This window comes from Lampetra planeri, chromosome 33 (genome assembly GCF_965212315.1).
Source record: "Lampetra planeri chromosome 33, kcLamPlan1.2.h2, whole genome shotgun sequence".
In the NCBI taxonomy this organism is placed as follows: domain Eukaryota; kingdom Metazoa; phylum Chordata; class Hyperoartia; order Petromyzontiformes; family Petromyzontidae; genus Lampetra; species Lampetra planeri.
In genome coordinates this window covers 8,864,422-8,886,227 of record NC_136139.1, presented here as the reverse complement: position 1 = coordinate 8,886,227, position 21,806 = coordinate 8,864,422, and the positions used below count along the sequence as shown (strand labels likewise).

The 21,806-nt window shown below is 51.5% G+C and overlaps 1 long non-coding RNA gene across 5 annotated transcripts in view; it reads right to left on the bottom strand.

Moving 5' to 3' along the window:
• LOC144729757 (uncharacterized) overlaps positions 1-21,806 on the bottom strand; it is a 71,149-nt gene that overhangs the window by 22,993 nt on the left and 26,350 nt on the right. For 4 of the 5 annotated variants that reach the window (XR_013587759.1, XR_013587758.1, XR_013587757.1 and 1 more), the window contains 2 exons: positions 17,951-18,069; positions 16,579-17,437 (listed from right to left, as the gene is read on the bottom strand). This is a non-coding gene — a long non-coding RNA (uncharacterized LOC144729757). The remainder of the gene's footprint in view (positions 1-16,578; positions 17,438-17,950; positions 18,070-21,806) is intronic. The other variant, XR_013587761.1, reaches the window with a different exon arrangement.

Sequence of the window (21,806 nt, the reverse complement as noted above, 5' to 3'; positions counted from 1 at the left end):
GTCTCTCAGCAGCAATACGCCACAACAAATACGCGCGCAAGTAATCTCTGGAGTTAAATAACCTCAGCACCCCCCCCCACTTCTCTAACCCCCCCCCCACCACCACCCAGCCCCCCTCCACCCAACACACCCCTCCTTCCTCATGACCCCCACGCTGCTGGGCGCGTGTGTGGCGCGGTTGGAAAATGTCGAACCGCGAAGCCACGACGGGGTGAGTGACGTCAGCAACAGTTACCCCCCCACCTCCTCTGCCCCCCCCCACCTCCTCTGCCCCCCCCACCTCCTCTGCCCCCCCCCACCACATCCTCGCCCCCCCCCTCTCCCCTCTACGGCCCCCACCATCAACGCGACTGTACCGGTTGTTACTTGTCGACGACGCACGCGTCAATCGTGGCTCTCAAAGAACAAACGTGATATACTCGTGGACGACGTTTCGGGCGACAGCCCTTATTCACAGGGGGGCGGTATAGAGATCTCTCTGCTGTAGACATAAAGAAGGCGCGTTGCCCGAAACGTCAGCCGTTAAATATGAGCTTTACAAAAATACTGCCGTTATTGAATAACGTTAACTGCAGCCATGGTCAACCCACTGCTGGATGAAGCCCCCCCCCCCCCCCCATAGTACTGCGACGTATCAATGCACCCAGCACGTGCTCGCATGAGCTCCATTCGTGCGCTCCATCTCCGTGCTGCGCGTCCTCTCCGGGACGAGTCCCATGTTTTGGCAGTGCCGGATAGCATTGTGTTGCTAGAAAGGGGCCCTAATTAACAAACAAAAAACGTCAATATTAAAACACACACATGTTTAACTTGCATAGTAAAGTAATTGTAGTTTTTGGTCATTTACTATACAGCCGGATAATACGACAAAACGCTAACCTTAAACATCCAGTCGTTCATAAAAGTTGAAGGCGGTATAGTACTGTAGTAATAGAGCAAGTGCAGAATCACTGAACGCGAATTGATCGCTTGAAAGCGTTTAGCGCGGGGCCCTTGAAAGTGCGGGGCCCGTAGCTACTACATGTGTAGCTACTACATGTGTAGGTACTACACGTGTAGTAGCTACTACATGTGTAGCTACTACATGTGAAGCTACTTCACGTGTAGTAGCTACTACAGGTGTAGTAGTGTAGTAGCTACACGTGTAGTAGCTACTACATGTGAAGCTACTTCACGTGTAGCCACTACACGTGAAGCTACTACACGTGAAGCTACTACACGTGTACATGTAGTAGCTACTACACGTGGAGCAGCTACTACACGTGTAGTAGTGTAGTAGCTACAACACGTGTAGTAGCTACTACACGTGTAGTAGCTACAACACTACACGTGTAGTAGCTACTACATGTGTAGTAGCGACTTGTGCTACTGGGAGAATCCGGCACTCATGATTGGGCTTCCACTGCGTCGCTCGTCTCGACCGTAGGCCATCGTGAACCTTCCAGCGACGCGAGTGTGGGGCCCAAGTCCACGAAACTCTCCTCCGACAGCTGTGTACATGATGTATTGAACCCAAGCATTGTGTCTGTGTGGGAGCGGTAGTGTAGTGGTTAGCGCTACGCTGCGCTATGAACCCGGCGACCCGAGTTCGCTTTCCGCTCACGGCCAACGCCAGTGGCGCTTTTCTGAACCTGTCCTGGGCCACCCCTGGGTCGACTCAACCTTTAAATGAGAACCTGATGCGGTGTGTAAACATTGGCACTGGGGAGACAAAGGCGGTCGGGCGTGGTGCCGGCGACCCACCCCGTCGTGTACCCTTGCTGGCGCTACTATGAAGGCCATACGGGGTCTTTGTCTTTGCGTGTTCCTCTTTCAATGTCTCAATGTCGCTGGCGTCGCGGAGAGGAAGAGACATCGCTTGGCCAGGGCAGCCTCGCTGACGAAGTGAGTCTCGTGACTGTGGTTTTTTGTTGTTGTTGCTCCAGGAGGGAACTGCCAAAGGGAAGCGATCCGGAGAAAACAACATTTTCATTCACTGCCTCCACACGCCGTCTCCGCTGCCACGGTCTCAACGCTCCGATCAAATGTTGTCTGAAACGCTCTCGGCTCTGCACGGCGAGGAGCCGTCGCGTTCGCGATATTCGGGGCAGCTTTAGAGAAAAAAGTTAAAGATGGGCACGAGAAATAATTTGAACGTCGATCTGAGACAGGTAAACAGCTGGCGGTCACGTGGTTCAGGTAACGAGACGGCAGTCCACGTGGTTCATGCAACGAGATGGCGTGTCACGTGGTTCATGTAAAGAGACGGCAGACCACGTGGTTCATGTAACGAGGTGGCGTGTCACGTGAGGCAGGTCACGTGAGAAGGGCAGGGGCCGACTCGCGTTGTTTGCGCTGCGCGTTAATGATTAGAGTCGCGCCAAACATCGCCTGGGTCAGGAGTTGAACTGGGTCGCTCAATCACCGCGGCAATCTCCGCCCCGGCGGAACCTCACGGGGCAATTGATTGTCCTTTATTTAACCAGGTGAGAGGGCACTTCGATTGCTGATAGAGTGAAGCTATTTTGGTGCAGCAAACGCATTCCTAATTAATTAATCGTGTCCTTAGGGCGCAGCGGCGTGTGTGTGTGTGGGAGTGATGAGGTACAGGGGTGTGTGTGTGTGTGCGTGATTGATGACGTAGAGGTGTGTGTGTGAGTGAGTGATGACGTAAGGTGTGTGTGTGTGTGATGACGTACAGGTGTGTGTGTGTGTGCGGGAGTGATGACGTAGAGGTGTGTGTGTGAGTGATGACGTAGAGGTGTGTGTGCGTGAGTTGATGACGTACAGGTGTGTGTGTGTGTGTGTGCGGGAGTGATGACGTAGAGGTGTGTGTGTGAGTGAGTGATGACGTAGAGGCGTGTGTGTGTGATGACGTACAGGTGTGTGTGGGAGTGACGACGTACTGGTGTGTGTGTGTGTGTGAACCGGTGAGAGATATCACTCTGGACCGGTTAGAGAAATCACTCCGAACCGGTTAAAGATAACACTTCTGAACCGGTTTAGAGTTGTCATTCGCCATTGATGTTCGCCGTGGCCGGGGAATCGAACGAACAAAGGTTCAAGAGGCGCATGTGCGCTAACCGCTGAGCGCCATCACTACCCCCCCCCCCCCCCGTGTGCGTGTAACGTGGGGCACAAAAAACAAGCACACATCCCGTACGATACTGCATTCGATCTATCACGGCGACCTGCCGTTCAGGGCCCTGTGTTAGCGGCGGGGCGCGTGTTTAAACACGCGGACTTTGGAGCGGAATCGATTCGCGTCTCTCATCAGCGGAGTCAGGCTTCGGGGGTCAGCAAACACCGCTTGGGTTAACTCCGTGAGCTATTGCTGAGGACGGGGGTGGGAGGATCCCTGTCCGAGGAAACCAACGCTGTCATCACCAGCAGTGCTCAGTCCACTGCTGGATGAAGGTTCACTTAAGCCGCTGCCATATCTCACACAGCACTGGGGGGGGGAGGTGGATGTCCCACTCTGCACCTATCATTAAACTTTCATTTTTACTATTTTACCAGGTAAGGCCCACTGAGCTATGTAGCTCTTTTTTCCGAAGCGATCTGGCCACAAATGATAGCTCAACGAAGTGGCTTATCACGTGTGGAAATGTACAGCAGACGAATACTCTAAACGCGCGTTAATTCTAAATGTGGAGGGAAATCCCGGAGAACCCGAAGAACGATCCAGGCGAGCACAGGGAGAAAGGATACACAACATCCAAACATACAGCAGCAGGCGCCAGGGTCGGGATCGGACCCACGACCTCCTGTATACCAGGCGAGGTAGTTAACATTTCCCAGCCCCCGTGATGATGATGAGAGAGAGAGACACGCAAACTCCAAATATACAGCAGGCGTCAGGGTCGGGATCGGACCCACGACCTCCTGTATACCAGGCGAGGTAGTTAACATCTCCTAGCCCCCGTGATGATGATGAGAGAGAGAGACACGCAAACTCCAAATGTACAGCAGGCGTCAGGGTCGGGATCGAACCCACAACCTCCTGTATACCAGGCGAGGAAGTTAACATCTCCTAGCCACCGTCATGATGATGAGAAAGAGAGACGCAAACTCAAAATATACAGCAGCAGGCGTCAGGGTCGGGATCGAACCTCCGACCTCCTGTATACCAGGCCAGGTAGTTAACATCTCCTAGCCACCGTCATGATGATGAGAAAGAGAGACGCAAACTTCAAATATACAGCAGCAGGCGTCAAGGTCGGGATCGAACCCACGCCCTCCTGTATACCAGGCGAGGTAGTTAACATATCCTAGCCACCGTGATGATGATGAGAAAGAGAGACGCAAACTCCAAATATCCAGCAGGCGTCATGGTCGGGATCGAACCCACGACCTCCTGTAAACCAGGCGAGGTAGTTAACATCTCCTAGCCACCGTGATGATGATGAGAGAGAGAGAGACACGCAAACTCCAAATACACAGCAGCAGGCGTCATGGTCCGGATCGAACCCACGCCCTCCTGTATACCAGGCGAGGTAGTTAACATCTCCTAGACGCGTTTCATTCATTGGCAGCCACAGTCGTGGGCCACCGGGTCCCTTGTGCAATTGAATCGATTGCGCTGCACACGCAACATGGGATGGATGTCACGCTCCGCTTTACTCGTTATTACGTTGCGTGCGGATGAGCTTGCAAAATGGAAAATAAAATGTCTTTGTTCCCCCCCCCCCAGCAACTTCCTCCTTCCCAGGAGTTTTACATGGGGCAGGTGCGGGGGGGGGAAGTGGGAGGAGTGGGGGGTGCAGAGTGGCGGTGCCGTGAGTCGATGTCATTTCCTTTTTCCAGGAACAAAAACCTCACCGAGTCTCGAGACTGTTATCAGAAGAGGGCGGCTACTTTGGGATGTTTTGGGCCGAATTCTCACTCGTTTTTAATTGGAAGAAACCCCCAACACAAAAAAGATAAAGATCCCCCGTATAGCCTTAACAAACTGTTGAGGCAAGTGCTGTTAGCGAGCACCTATGAAGGCCGGCACGGCACACGAGGGGGTGGGTGGCCAGCACCACACCCGGCCGCATTTGTCTCCCTAGTGGCGACGTTTGCTCACCGCAATAGGTACTCATTTGAGGCGGAATCGATCTAGGAGAGGCCCAGTACCGGTTCAGATAATCATCACCGGTATTGGCCATGAGAGGGAATCGAACTCGGGCTACCGGGTTCGTAGCGCAGTGCGCTAACCGCGACACTACCGCTCCCGCAACCCCAACGCTCACACACACACAGCACCATTTGTCAATCCACTGCTGGATGCAACCCTCTGCCCCACCGCTGTGTTGCTCGCGGGAGTTGTTTGACCATACTTCACTACGCTGGCTCAGATGGGACAAGGGTCCAGTTCGGACCAGACCACGGGGTTTGCAACCAAAACAACAACATCTGCCACTTTTTGTTCGAATTCGGTGAACAAAAAAAACCCCTAAATATTTTCAAGAGCCGCTATGCACGTGATGATACGAGACGGTGGCGGGTCCATCATAATAATAATAATAAACTGTCACGAAGCGGTCCTTAAGGCGCCGCCGCATGCGGATCCAGTGCTACAGGTTGCTGACCCCTGCCACCACAGACATTAAGGTTGGAGTCGGTGGCCCATTGGCAGCTTTAGATGTCACCCTCCCACTGACGTTAGTCGTGGCCTTGAATTGCCAATCGGGTCGCCGGGTTCGTGTCGCAATGCGCTGACCGATGCGCCACTGCTCGATCATCATCATCAGTAATTCCCATAATCTGGCTGCGGTCAAACAAAAACGGATTTTTTGCTACGTTCTTTGAGCACTTAATGAAACGTGGGTTCAAAATGACGAAAAACAGAACAGGCGGTCACGTACATCGATGTTGGGGCAAGTGATGTTATCACACACACACACTCCATCTACTCATACTCATCACACCCTCTATTTACTCATACTCAACACACACACACTTCATCTATCCCACACACACCACACACACACAAATACCCATACTCACAACACACACACATTCCATGTACTTAAACACACCACACACACGCTCAATGTATCCATACTAACCACACAGCCATACAATGTACCCACACACACACAACACACAGCCACACGATGTACACACACACACCCATCCACTCAGTGTACCCATACTCACCACACACACACACTCATTGTACCCATAGTTACCACACAGCCACACAATGTACCAATACTCACCACACAGCCACGCAATGTACCCACACACACTAAGACAAAGATCCCCCGTATAGCCTCACCAGACTTTTGGGGCAAGTGCCGTTAGCGAGCAGCACCTATAGAGGCCAGCACGGCACACGAGGGGGTGGGTGGCCAGCACGCCGCCCGGCCGCCTTTGTCTCCAACGTGGCGATGTTTACACATCGTGCCGGGAGTCGAAGTCGGGTCGCCGGGCTCGTAACCTCTCCACCACCGCTCCCCACACACACACACCCACGCACACCACAATCACACACGTTCCACTACACACACACACAATGTACCCACGCACACCACACCGCACACACACACACGCGCGCGCGCACCACACACACCCACGCAATGTGCCCACGCGCACCACACCGCACACACACACACACACCACACACACGCACACACACAGCAATCATACACGTTCCACTACACACACACACGATGTACCCACGCACACCACACCGCACACAAACACACACACGCGCGCGCGCGCACCACACACACCCACGCAATGTGCCCACGCGCACGCCGCAGCAACGCATCGGTTCCGCTTTTCGGCGCTCCCCGATGGTGCGTCAGGGGGGGGGGGCTGCTGGCGCTCGCAGCTACCACGGCGACGGCCGAAGCAGCCGGCGAGCTGCTTCTGCATTCGCCGTTGGCGCCCCGACACGGTCCGCGTGCCCTTCGCACCGACGGAGCCAAGTGGCCGCGCGGAACGTAGCGGGCCACGCGGCGCATCCGAGCTCCAATGAACTCCGGGGGTGTTACAGGAGCAGCCCCCCGCAATTGCCGGCGAGCGTGCCCCCCCCCCCCCCGCCCCCCCCCCCCCCAACTGGGAGAGCACTCTTTTCCAGGAGGTATTTTTTGTCCTGCTGCTCTTCCGCGCGGGCCATTCGTTCGGGGAAGAGGCGGGAGTTCCTCCCCCACGCTTGTGACTCAGCGTCGTACGTGACCCTCACCGTGCTGGTTCTAATCCGCCGGGTGGGCAGAGGCGGCTGTGATGTGAGCAAAGTGCGCACCGTTGCTGCAACAATGCGGCTTTGAAAGGGAACATCGTAGGCGACGTTTCGGGCAACTGCCTTTCATAGCAACAAAGGCCAGCGAATATGGAGTGGATAATAAAATTTCGTTGAAGTTCGTTCCTGTTGGTGCCGCTTATATTCATGAGCAGAGTCTCGATGAGTCTCAAGACAACCTCTCAGGAGGGCCCTGGAGAAGCTGGAGGTAAAATAAATAAATACAAACCTCGCACATCATGGGGAAGTCGGGGGGGGGGGGGGGTTAACCCTCAACGCACCGCACAGATAGATTTTAGAATCCACTTCCGTGCTGCCAAATATTGGCAACGTTGCAACCCCATAGCCGACACTCGCCTTGCCTGGGATATTAGCAAGACGTGTCTCGTTGCAGATGCAGTGCGAACCAGGCGCACTGCAGCTGTGCTTGCCCCTGATGTGAAACCCGTAGTGACTCGGTCACTGGTGTGGTGTGGATGGGTGTGGTGTGCGTGGGTACATTGTGTGGGTGTGCGTGTGGTGCGCGTGTGTGTGTGGTGTGCGTGTGTACATTGTGTGTGTGTGGTGTGCGTGGGTACATTGTGTGGGTGTGTGTGTGGTGCGCGTGTGTGTGGTGTGCGTGGGTACATTGTGTGGGTGTGTGGTGCGCGTGTGTGTGGTGCGCGTGGGTAAATTATGTGGGTGTGGTGTGGTGTGCGTGGGTACATTGTGTGTGTGTGTGTTGCGCGCTGCGCTAACAACCTGACGACCCTAGGTCGACTTAGTCTCAAATGAGTGCCTGATACGATGTGTAAACATCGCACTAGGGAGACAAAGGCGGCCGGGCGTGGCGTTGACCACCCACCCCCTCGTGCGCCGTGCCGGCCTTCATAGGTGCTCGCTAACAGCACTTTCCCCAACAGTGTGTTAAGGCTATACGGGCGATATTTGTCTTTGTTGTGTACTGTACATGTCCACGTGCTGGTGTGTGTGTGTACAGTTACGCGTGTGTGTGTGTAGGTTGCAGGAATATTCCAAGCCGCATGCTCGCCTCCTGTAAACAGGAACTTCAGCGAAGATGCGGTCCTCTGATTTTATGAACGAAGCTTGTCAGCATAGGTGGTGTTAGGGTTAGAGCCAGGGGCAGGGCAAGGAGCTAGGAGATGTTTGGCTACTTATAGATTTGAAGCTTTCGTGACTGCAAGGAATCATACTCTTAGGTTTTTCGGTAAAGTCACGTAGGTAACAAATGAAAAATATAAAAATAATAATAATAATAATGTTTGGCTACGTTCGGACCGGTTAGGACTCGGCACTAGAGCCTTCACTAACTTCAGTTTGCGCTACGAGCATGGGTATTGCATGTGGTTGACGAATAAGGGAATTGGTTAGTGCTATGACGTTGGTTGCCACGTGTTGGCAGCGGCGCAAATGCATTCGTCAATAACACCCTGCTATATTATTAGAAACAAGTCTTGCTGGCTGGCTTGATGCCTGGATTCCTGGCTGGCTGGCTGGCGCGCATCCACCCCGCCCTCCAATCCCGGGCCGTGAGTCACGTGCAAAGTGTGGGGGATATGCTCGTGTCAGACTATGCCAGTGCTTCATATTCCTTGGGTCCTTCTGTAAAGTCACGTTAATGTATAGGTTCAAAGAAAAATAACAAACAAACAAAAATCGATCGATCGAAACGTCGTAGTTTTTTGTTGTTGTCATTTTTGCTTTGAACCTATCTATTAACGCGACTTTACAGAAAGACCCCAAAGCATTTGAATTCCTGCAGTCACGAAAGCTTCGAGTCAATATTTATGACGGTGCTGTTTAACACGCCGGTAAATGCTGTGGCTTGGCTCTCCAACACACAACCGGTGTTGCTGTACTCGTCACGAATCGGCACGTTCTGTTCACGTGACAACCCTTACTGATTGGGTGGGTCGGGTGGTGGCGGGTTTAACGACGCAACATTTATATTGTTACGCGACATAACTCCCCCCACCCCCCCAAAAAACTCCCTGCGTAATTACAGCGCTGTATATCATGCTGTATGTTGTACTTCATTGGCCCCATAAGTAGCCAAAGCGTGCTAATGGGCTGCAAGGAGGGAGGGAGGGACTGGCACGTCCAAAGGAAACGTACGAGCTGCTATTACTTTACCAATAAATAAAGTAAATATATAATAGCGACGTTTTAGGCACTGACCCCTCACAGCACGTAGAGGCCACTAAATGGTTAGTTTGTTCAGGTTAGCGTTAGAGCTCGAGTTTGGTTAGTTTAGGGTGAAGTGGTTAGTTAGGGTGGAGTGGTGGCGCAGTGGTTAGCATGCTGCGCTACGATCGTGGCGATCGGAGTTCGATTTCAGGCCACGAGTAACGAGTTACGCAACTGGCGTTGCAATCAAACCGATATCTTCATTCTCAGAGGTGAAAGTTAGCGAAACTAAGTGCACGTCCACGTGTAATCTCATCGTTTTTTGTGTTAGAATTTGGTTTGATCACAACTCGTGTGAGCCTATGTGAGTATATGGGTCTCAATATTCGCCTATGGAACATGGGTCTCTATTTGAGTATGTGGGTCTCTATTTAAGGATGTGGGTCTCAGTCTGAGTCTGTGGTGTCTCAGTTTGAGTCTGTTGGTCTCAGTTTGAGTTTGTGGGTCTCAGTTTGAGTCTGTGGATCTCCATGTGAGTCTGTGGGTCTCAGTTTGAGTCTGTGTATCTCTATGTGAATCTCTCGGTTCAATATAAGTCTGGGTCTCTATGCGAGTCTGTTTCTATTTGATTATGTGGTTCTCTGTGTGAGTCTATGAGTTTCAGTTTGAGTCTGCAAGTCTCTTGTGAGTCTATGAGTCAACATGTATGGGTCTCGATGTGAGTCTACGGGTCTCTATGTGAATCCGAGTCTCAGTTTGAGTCGGTGGGTCTCTGTGAGTCAACATGCATGGCTCTCGATGTGAGTCTACGGGTCTCTATGTGAGTCCGAGTCTCAGTTTGAGTCGGTGGGTCTCTGTGAGTCAACATGCATGGCTCTCGATGTGAGTCTACGGGTCTCTATGTGAGTCTCTATGTATCTGCGTGCGAGTCATCGGTGACCTGGCTGAGCCAATCAACTCACTGCCATTGAGAACCCCCCCCCCCCCGCTGTGATCGCAGGTGGCGGTGTAAACCTGGCACTCGAACCCAGAGCGCTCTGAACTCTGAGTGACCCTGTGGACACCACCACCACCACCACCTCGTCCGTGTGGAACCTGCCGCGTGTTGGTCGACTTGTATTCACTCCCGCCGCCGCCGCTGTTCATTAACTGCGAGCGGCGCTATTTTCTCTCCGCACCTCGCCCCGTGTTTATTGATCCAAGGTTGCGTTTCGTTTCACTAAATAGCCCTTCTTGTTGCACGTGTGTGCGTGCGTGTGCGTGTGTGCGCGCGACGTGGGCGTGTGTGGGGAGTGGTGGCGCAATGGTTAGCGCACCTGTGCCGCGAACCCAGCGCCTCCGAGTTCGATGCCCGCTCACCGACCAAGAACCGGTGGGAAATATTTGAAGCGGTCCTGGGCCTCCCCTAGGTCGACTCAGCCTCACATGAGTACCTGTTTGCGGTGTGTGAACATCGCCACTGGGGAGACAAAGGCGGTCGGGCGTGGTGCCGGCCTTGATAGGTGCTCGCTAAAAAGCACTCGTCCCAACAGTTTGTCAAGACTACACGGGGTACACGGGGATAATCAGTATTTTATTTGTGGGCGTCGCTCCGGTTAGGTGGATGAGCACGTGCGTGTGTGTGTGTGTTATGTCTGCGTTGTGTGTCAGTGGTGTGTGTGTGTTGTGTCTGTGTTGTGTGTCAGTGGTGTGTGTGTGTGTTGTGTCTGCGTTGTGTGTCAGTGGGGTGTGTGTGTGTTGTGTCTGCGTTGTGTGTAAGTGGGGTGTGTGTGTTGTGTCTGCGTTGTGTGTAAGTGGGGTGTGTGTGTTATGTCTGCGTTGTGTGTCAGTGGTGTGTGTGTGTTGTGTCTGTGTTGTGTGTCAGTGGTGTGTGTGTGTGTTGTGTCTGCGTTGTGTGTAAGTGGGGTGTGTGTGTGTTGTGTCTGCGTTGTGTGTAAGTGGGGTGTGTGTGTGTTATGTCTGCGTTGTGTGTAAGTGGGGTGTGTGTGTGTTATGTCTGCGTTGTGTGTCAGTGGTGTGTGTGTTGTGTCTGTGTTGTGTGTCAGTGGTGTGTGTGTGTGTGTTGTGTCTGCGTTGTGTGTCAGTGGGGTGTGTGTGTCTTGTGTCTGCGTTGTGTGTAAGTGGGGTGTGTGTGTGTTGTGTCTGCGTTGTGTGTAAGTGGGGTGTGTGTGTGTTGTGTCTGCGTTGTGTGTAAGTGGGGTGTGTGTGTATGTGTTGTGTCTGCGTTGTGTGTAATTGGGGTGTGTGTGTTGTGTCTGCGTTGTGTGTAAGTGGGGTGTGTGTGTGTTGTGTCTGCGTTGTGTGTAAGTGGTGTGTGTGTGTGTTGTGTCTGCGTTGTGTGTCAGTGGGGTGTGTGTGTGTTGTGTCTGCGTTGTGTGTCAGTGGGGTGTGTGTGTGTGTTGTGTCTGCGTTGTGTGTCAGTGGGGTGTGTGTGTGTTGTGTCTGCGTTGTGTGTCAGTGGGGTGTGTGTGTGTGTTGTGTCTGCGTTGTGTGTCAGTGGGGTGTGTGTGTGTTGTGTCTGCGTTGTGTGTAAGTGGGGTGTGTGTGTGTTGTGTCTGCGTTGTGTGTAAGTGGGGTGTGTGTGTGTTGTGTCTGCGTTGTGTGTAAGTGGGGTGTGTGTGTGTTGTGTCTGCGTTGTGTGTAAGTGGGGTGTGTGTGTGTTGTGTCTGCGTTGTGTGTAAGTGGGGTGTGTGTGTGTTGTGTCTGCGTTGTGTGTAAGTGGGGTGTGTGTGTTGTGTCTGCGTTGTGTGTAAGTGGTGTGTGTGTGTGTTGTGTCTGCGTTGTGTGTAAGTGGGGTGTGTGTGTGTTGTGTCTGCGTTGTGTGTCAGTGGGGTGTGTGTGTGTTGTGTCTGCGTTGTGTGTCAGTGGGGTGTGTGTGTGTTGTGTCTGCGTTGTGTGTCAGTGGGGTGTGTGTGTGTGTTGTGTCTGCGTTGTGTGTCAGTGGGGTGTGTGTGTGTTGTGTCTGCGTTGTGTGTAAGTGGGGTGTGTGTGTGTTGTGTCTGCGTTGTGTGTAAGTGGGGTGTGTGTGTGTTGTGTCTGCGTTGTGTGTAAGTGGGGTGTGTGTGTGTTGTGTCTGCGTTGTGTGTAAGTGGGGTGTGTGTGTGTTGTGTCTGCGTTGTGTGTAAGTGGGGTGTGTGTGTAGAAATGTGTCCGCAGGTTTCTGCGTGTGTGAGGGCGTTGTATGCGGGTTGCGCGCGTAGCGGGGCGATTTTAGTGCACAGCGATACGAACCCGGATTGAGCCGAGTTCGATTTCCGATTACCTGAACCAGTCCCGGGCCTCCCCTAGGTTGACTCAACCTTAAATGAGTTGCAGTGCCGAGTTCGATGTGTAAACATCGCCACTGGGGAGACAAAGGCGGTCGGGATTGAGGTGCTCGCCACCAAACCCGCGACGTGACCGTCTCGGCCTTCATAGGTGCTCGTTAACAGCACTTGCCCCAACAATCTGTTCAGGTAGTACGGGGGATCTTTGCCTTCGTGTGTATTTGTGTGTGAGTCTTTTGAGTGTACGTGTACGTATTTGTAAGTGTGTGTGTGTATTTGTAAGTGTGTGTGTTCGCGTGTGTGTGTATGTAAGAAGGGGGACCACACAGACTGTAACAACTACAGGGGCATCTCACTCCTCAGTGTGCCGGGAAAGGTCCTGGCAAGGATTATTCAATATCGCCTTGCTAGGCACGCTGAGGAGAGGCTTGCGGAGCCCCAATGCGGTTTCAGGAAAGGGCGGTCTTGCACAGATGCCATATTTTCTGTCCGTCTGCTACAGCAGAGGTGTAGGGAATTCCAACAAGACCTACATCTCAGCTTTATTGACCTGGTCAAGGCCTATGATACCATCAGTAGGCCTGGGCTCTGGGTTGTTCTTCGTGCTTTCGGAGTCCCTGACCCTCTGCTCACGATCATTAAGGACACTTCATGATGGTGAGCGGGCCCGGGTAAAACTAAGTGGCCAGGAGTCAGAGCCATTCCCTGTACACCTTGGGGTGCGACAGGGATGTCCTCTGGCTCCCACATTATTTAACATCTATTTTGACCACGTAGTTCGTGAAGCATCCAATAGCTGTACCGGGGGGATTTACATTTGGTACAGATATAATGGGAGGCTGATCGATGCCCGGGTGTGGTCAAGGGATGGCTCCCTATTGGTCAACCACGTTATGTATGCCGATGATTTGGTAATTGCTGCTCATTCAGAGGAGGAGTTAGAGACGCTTCTGCTGAAACTGGAGTGTGCCACTAAGAGGTAGGCCTTACCATCAGCCCCACCAAAACTAAGCACCTGCCTGGGTATTTTGTACCATCGGACACTCCACCCCCACAACTCCTAATCGGTGATGGGGCAGTTGTGGAGAGAGTGGAGAGTTTCCCATACCTGGGCAGTGTGCTCATGACCGGCTCCGGTTTGGCAGTGGAGGTCTCACTCCGAATCAATCGAGCGGCAATATCTTTTCATCGGTTGCGTAACGCTGTGTGGAAGCTGACTGGTCTGTCGCTCCGCACCAAGCTTCAGGTCTTCTCGGCCACGGTCATTCCCTCCCTTCTCTACACTTGCGAAACGTGGACTCCCCAAATGGAGCATCTTCGCCGGTTAGAAACATTTAGGCTGGCCTGCCTACGATCCACCCTGGGTTTAACCAGGCTGGATTGTGTGAGGAGCTCACAAATCCTTGAAAGATCTGGGCAAAGTCCCATCGGTGAGCTCCTCTGGCAGGCAAGGCTGCGTTGGCTGAGTCATGTATCCCGCATGCCCAGCCACCGCATGCGTAAACAGCTTTTGTTCGGCCAGATAGAGGAAGCTAAACGGGCGCATCACGGGCTAGAGAAGAGATAGAGTGATGTGGTACAGGAGGACGTGGAGCTGAGTGGACTTGCCGATGACTGGTACCAGCGGTGTCAAGATCGGCCTCAGTGGAGGAGGCTCGTGAAGGACGCTACTGGGCAGTTGGAGGCAGTCGCCCTCCAACAACAACGGAGGGCCGAGGAGCGACGCTCACAACAACGAGCGGAGCGCCGGGTGGCTAAAGCACAGCAAGTTGGCACAGCAGGGGGCACAGGTGGTACATCAGCCAGTCATCTCGGTCATCTCACTCAGTCGACCCGTGGCACCTGGGTCTGCCCCGTGACCTCCTGCCAGCGGGCGTTCGACACTTCACGTGGCCTCAAGGTGCACATGGCCTGGCACAAGCGTCGTGGTGACGTCACCGCCACTTAGTGGCGGTTGTTGTTGTTGTATGTATTTGTAAGTGTGTGTGTGTATGTATTTGTAAGTACTTGTGTGTGTGAGTTTTTGTAAGTAAGTGTGTGTGTACGCTTGTGAGTGTGTGTGTATTTAACAGTGTGTGTATTTGTGTGTGTGTGTACGCGTGTGAGTGTGTGTGTATTTTTAAGTGTGCGTGTATTTGTGTGTGTGTATTTGTAAGTGTATATTTGTGTGTGTATTTGTGTGTGCGTGTGTGTGTGTGTATTTGTGTGTGTGTATTTGTGTGTGTACGCGTGTAAGTGTGTGTTTGTGTGTATGTATTTGTAAGTGCTTGTGTGTGTATGTATTTGTAATTGTGTGTGTATGTATTTGTGTGTCTGTGTGTATTTGTGTGTGTGTATGCGTGTAAGTGTGTGTTTGTGTGTGTGTATTTGTGTGTGTATGTATTTGTAAGTGTGCGTGTATTTGTAAGTGTGTGTGTAAGTGTGTATGAATTTGTAATTGTGTGTGTATGTATTTGTAAGTGTGTGTGTATTTGTAAGTGTGTGTGTATTTGTGTGTATGAATTTGTAATTGTGTGTGTGTATTTGTAAGTGTGTGTGTATTTGTAAGTGTGTGTGTATTTGTGTGTATGTATTTGTAAGTGTGTGTGTATTTGTAAGTGTGTGTGTATTTGTGTGTATGTATTTGTAAGTGTGTATGTATTTGCAAGTGTTTGTGCGCGTGCGTGATCGCGATGGCGTTGTGCCCCCCGCAGTTTTCACCGCAAGCCGGAAAACAGAAATTTCGAGTGGAATTACCTCGCCTATCGCAGCGATCAGAAAGCAACGGACACACTCACTCCGCCTACCTGTGCCCAGTGTTTAAATATAAACACGCGTTTCCTCTGCCACCCACCCCCCCTAATCACCCACTCACGGTCCGTGGTGGGGGTTAGGTGAGAGCGGGGGAGGGGCTCGTGGGAAATTTGAGTGGGGGCTGGAGAGCGATTCGTGGTTTTGCGACTCAACTCGTCCACCTGAGATCGGTTCCTCGTCAAGGTGAACAGCAGTGGCGAGCGATGCCTGAACCAGTCCTCCCACCGACAGGCAATGACCAGCGTGGTGAAGTATGTTCGGTCATAGAACCCCCCCCCCCTCCCATAATCCACCTCCATCCAGCAGTGGATTTACGAAGGGCTCAACATTATTCGTTGTTTTATTCTCCCCACCTTCTCGCCCTTGTTGACAAAAGCACGAGACGCTGGTTACTTTGACTGTCTAGATTTGAAGCTTTCATGACTGCAAGGATTCATATTCTTAGGTTTTTTTCGGTAAGGTCACGTAGGTAAAAAATTTAAATTTAAATTAATAAAAGTAAAATAAAAATAAAATAAAAATAAAATAAAAATCAGGACGTTTCGGAGGCAACACAAGCTTCCGTCACAGCCACGACAGCTATCGTGGAAGCTTGTGTTGCCTCCTAAACGTCGTGATTTTATTTGTTACTTTTATAAATGTTTTACCTACGTGACTTTACCGAAAAAACCTAAGAATATAATACTTGACTGTCGTTCGCATGTTCAACCCACTGCTTGATGAAGGCTTCCCCACGTCCTGTGTGTCGGTGGGGGGGGGGGTTTGACTTTATTTCACCACACTAGTCAGGGTGCCACGGTGGCGAGATGTTAACAACCTCGCCTGCTATACAGGAGGTCGTCGATTCGATCGCCGACCCTGACGCCGATATATTTGGAGGTTGCGGTGTCTCTCTCCTTGTGGTCGCGTGGATTTTTCTCCGCGTCCTCCGGTTTTTCCCTCCACGTTTCTAATTAACGTCACGCGTTTAGAGTGTTTGATTGCTGTACATATGCACGTGACAAGCTGACACTTCGTTGAGCTATCATTCTGTGGCCAGGTCGCTTCCGATAAAAAAGAGCTTATTTCGCTCAGCGGGGCCTTACATGGTAAAATCAAATCTTAAAAACAAAGTTCACTTTAAAATAGTTTCAGTGCGTTGTTGATGAAGTGGAGGGAAAGCATAGTGCAGTACAACACCGGATTTGTACTTGTGTGTCTTGCTGCCCTGGCCTCTGTCGCTCGCAACGTAGCGGCCGCATCAGCCTGACAGCAACCTGCCAGCACGTGGTGGTGGGCCCTCCAAGCACTATCCAGGCTCACACCGACCTCTTTACACTTCCGAGATCTGCGACAACAAAAAAATCGGGAGCTTTACTTGCACCCGTGCCTAACTCTTTTTGTTGTTGTTGTTGTTATAGTCGCTGGCGCCTCTTGATCCCACACGCTTGCAACTCGGTGCGTTTCAATTCGAGCGTGTCTAGGTCACCGCTTGGCGAAAACGTGGAGCACATTTGACACCTGTGCCTTGTACTCTTAGTTTTTTCGGGAAAGTCACGTAGGTAAAAAATGAAATTAAAATGTATTAAAATAAAATAATAAAAAATCACGACGTTTCGGTGGCAACACAAGTCTCCGTCATCAGGTGGGACCGTCACAGCCAGATTTGCTCTATCAAGTGAGGCAGGAATTCCAAGATGCAAGTTCTTAAATACAAGTTAAGGGGGAGGAGAGGGGGAGGGGAGCTTATCAGAATGTGGTAGTCAATGAATGGAACGTATCGGGAGGGGGTGGGGGGCTAAAAGAGAGCACGAGGTGCCTTGCTTTCTGTGGCACCTCTTTGGTACCGTTTGGTTGTGTTCGCGCGCGTGTTTCGTGTACGACCGTGAAACACACCCGGCCAGCGAGTTAGCTGTTTCATCTTCCGTAACGACCCTGCTCTCTCTCTCTGCTCGTTCTCTGCAATGCTCACGTCCGTGTCTTTGTGCTTTTGCTGCTTCTGTGCTCAAGCAGCGCCGCGAACCTCCCGTGTAAGATAGCCTCCCCGGGGGCGACTTTGCTAAACGGGAACATCATCCGTGTGAACAACTCAAGTCGACGCAATTCTCCGAGTGACGGTGATAGATAAAACAATGTATGAACAGTGCCTGAATGCAGTGGTACAAAACAAGTCTGCCTGTGGTCGCATCCGCACAAAATGCCAATTTCACAATGAAATCTGCCGAGAGCTGAATCGGTGGAATTATTTTTTCATTCACGACCAATCATCGCAAACCGATTATTTAAAATAATCGGTTTGCGATGATTGGTCGTGTCCAAAATGAAATCTCCCTCCCTCCCTCGCTCTGACCGCCTTCCTTTTTCCAGTCGGTGGTCAGAAAATAATAATGACCGCCAGGTTTGTGTCGTAATTTGCCACAATTACATAACCACTTCCCACGCCCAAGGGAAGAGGTGAAGGGGCGAGGGGGAGGGGGTGGATGGAGGGGCGGGAGGAGTTACTCATGGTTAGCATTGAACTCATGCCGAGTCAAGGGAAGGTGGCGGATTTCTTGTTGTTGTGAATTCTCACCTAAACATGTTAGAGGCGCAGCCCTGCAATTGCTCTCTCAACGCCGCTGCTGCCGAAAAGAGGGGTCTCCTCCACGAACGACATCGCTGTAGTCATTTGCATCGGCGTCCTCTGTTCAACTTGGTACAAACAATACAACACATTCCAAATGATTACTGATCTACAACTCGCATTGTAACAACTGCCTGATTACTAATCTAGTATATAATTACAATACCCCCCCCCCCTCAAATCGTTGCACCTGATGAGTTAATGAGTTAATGATGACGTCACCCTGCTGCTGCTCTATATAAGAACGGGAGACACAGCAGGGCCTCACCATTCTGGCGAATTGCCCGATGATGCTGGATGCAATTACCAGCGAAACGTCGTACTCAAATTGTAAATGTTGTGGTTTCACGCTTCAACACACCGGTGGGCTAAAGCAGTGAACTATTTGTCTTTTGTCAACGTGACACTTTTTGTACTGATTGGCCGTGTCGGGTGGGGGAGGGTTACGACACATTTATAAATAATGCGATCTAAACCCAAAAACGTTGATTATGAGTGGTACAAAGACAAAGATTCCCACCCTCGCCGTTCTAGCTCGCACAGACTGTTGGGGCAAGTGCTGTAAGCGAGCACCTTGTTGGGGCTGGAACGGCACACGCAGGCGCTTCAAGGCCAACACCACGCCCGCTCGCCTTTGTCTCCCCAATGCTGATGTTTACACACCATACCAGGTACTCATTTAAGGCTGAGTCGATATAGGGGGAGGCCCAGGAACCGGTTCAAGATATTCGCCACCGTTATTGACCGCGAGCGGGAAATCGAACTCCGGTGATCGTCCGAGTTCGTAGCGCAGGGCACTAACCGCCGTTGAAACGCGCACGCACAGCGTCACACCACCACCATCATCATCATCATCAGGCGCGGGTAGCGTGTTACCGGCGTTGTATTTGAACGAGGACTGGTTAGCACGGTTAGAGGTGATGTACCGTGCGGTGTGGCGACATCTGTAATGTCGCATACCCTGCCTTAGACTGTTGCCGATCAAGACGATATAACCAACATAAGTATATATTCACAATTTACATCACATTCGTCAATGACACTGTGGTCTTGAATCTGAAACTTATACGCGTGCTATGAAGAAGGGCTATTGCCCAAAACGTCGCCTATGATACGTTTCATCCTAAGGCCATTGCAATGCCACAAGGTGTTCTTGACGAACGTGTTGGGTGGTGTTGTTGTAGGTTGTACTGGACTTCTGTGAAAAAGAAAATCATAGATTCCTCCAGTTTCAATTCAGATTTTGATCAAGATACTGATTGTGCACGACTGCCAACGCAGCAGCCATCAACATTATATTTCGTCTAAATATAACAGATATATATATTTATTTGAATCCGCCAGTCGCGATGGGCCGAAACAGGAACTAATGCGACGTAGCAAATGGAACGAGCGATGGATGTGACTGATCTTTGGCCGTAAAAAAAAAAATGCGGCTTTGATCTTCGCCAGACCATGAGATATGGCGGACACATGTGTCGGCTACTGTGGCACAGCGGTGGGGGGTTAGGGTCGGGGTCGGGGTTGGGCACACGGCACATCCCAGCCCCTGAGAATGCACGTGTGCGCTCGTGTGCACGCGCGCGTCCGTATGTGTGCGTGTGTGTGTGAGTGTGGGGAGACACTGGAGAGACAAAGGCGGCCGGGCGTGGTGCTGGACAACGACCCCCTCGTGTGCCGTGTCGGTCTTCATAGGCGCTCGCTAGCAGTACCTGCATCCAAAAATCTGTTTTGGCTATACGGGGGATATTTGGCTTTGGTCTTTGTATTTCTGCACACGTGTGTGTCGGGGTAGAGTTTTCTGGTTTGTTTACACGTAGGCTTTCGCGTAAGTGACATGTGTGGCGTACACCCTTATCCACCCTGCACAGCCAGTTAATAAAGGGTGGATGTGTGTCCATGTACTTAAAATGTATCATTTATCCCCCTTCCCCACCCCGCCAACAATGAAAATAATCGGGAATAATATTTTGGAAACGGTCAAAAAAATATCGTCAAGACTATCCACCTCTAGCGCAGTCACAGGCCTACTGTCAACAAGGCCACCAACACCATCACCAAGGCCACCACCACTAACAACACCACTCCCAACACCACCACCACCACCACCAAGTCCACCAACACACCACCACAACCACTGTCACCATCACCAAAACCACCACCGAGACCATCACCACCAATATCACAAACACCACCTCGAACACCACCAACATCACTACCACCACAAAGACCACCACGACCACCACCACCCCCAATACCATCAAGAACAAGACCACGATAACCATTACCGCCACCACCACTGCCACCACCGCCACCACCACCACCACCGCCACCACCGCCACCACAATGACCACGCTAACACCAGCACGGCCACCAGCCCCACAAAACGTTTTACAAGGCCGGGCCCCCTGTCCCTGAATAGTACGCTTCACAGGGTCACCTTTAACCCAAGCTCATCTTTGACCTCTGCATGGGTGCTCCCTGCCACGCCGATTAGCCCGATATTCTATCCTCCCCGGAGTCCGAATCTCCCTCGGCTGTGGTGAAAAGACTCCAGCCCACCTGACGCACACACACGCACACACACGCACACACAGACAAAGACCCCTCATGTATCCTCCACAGGTTGTTGGGGCAAGTGCTGTTAGCGAGCACCTGTGAAGACCGACACGGCACACGAAGCGGTGCGTGGCCAGCACCACGCCCGACTGCCTTTGTCTCCCCAGTGTCGATTTTACACATCGCACCGGCTGCTGATGGTTGAGGCTGAGTCAACCTAGAGGAGGCCCAGAACCGGTTCAAATAATCATAACGAGCGTTAGCCGTGAGGGGAATCGAACTCGGGTCGCCCAGCATAACCTTCGTGGCCGGATGGCGAAACTCAATGTTTATTGTTTACATTGGTGGTTTCTTGTTTATGATTATTTAGATTTTGTATTATTTGTATTCACTTTATTTAAAAAAAAAGTTATTCTATCTACGTGACTTTACCGAAAGAACCAAATAATATTTAGTGTTTCTTCTAAGAGCTGGATTTTTGTAGCCAAGGTTCAGTAGCAAAAAATAATTTCATAACCGCACCTCCGATTAGCAAAGTTGGCTACGTACGGTGCGAATGAAGTTCAAAATACCTACGAGACAAATATCCCCCGTATAGCCTTTACAAACTGTAGGGGCAAGTGCTGTTAGCGAGAACCAATGAAGGTCGGCACGGTACACGAGTGGTTGGGTGGCCAGCACCACGCCCGACCGCCTTTGTCTCCCCAGTACCGATGTTTATACATCGTACCAGGCAATCATTTGAGGCTGAGTCAACCTAGGGGAGAAGGCCCAGGACCGGTTCAGATAATATAATCGTCACCGGTGTTGGCCGTGAGCGGGAATCGAACCTTGGTCGCCGGAGTTCGTAGCGCAGCACGCTAACCGCTGTGCCACCCATCCCAACACACGTGCACACGTGCACACGTACACACGTACACACGTACACGTACACACGTACATACACACGTACACACGTACCAGAGGTGTGGACTCGAGTCATGTGACTTGGACTCGAGTCAGACTCGAGTCATGAATTTGATGACTTGCGACTCGACTTGGACTTGCATAACAATGACTTTGTCCCACCTATGAGATGTGGACTCGAGTCATGTGACTTGGACTCGAGTCAGACTCGAGTCATGAATTTGATGACTTGCGACTCGACTTGGACTTGCATAACAATGACTTTGTCCCACCTATGAGATGTGGACTCGAGTCATGTGACTTGGACTCGAGTCAGACTCGAGTCATGAATTTGATGACT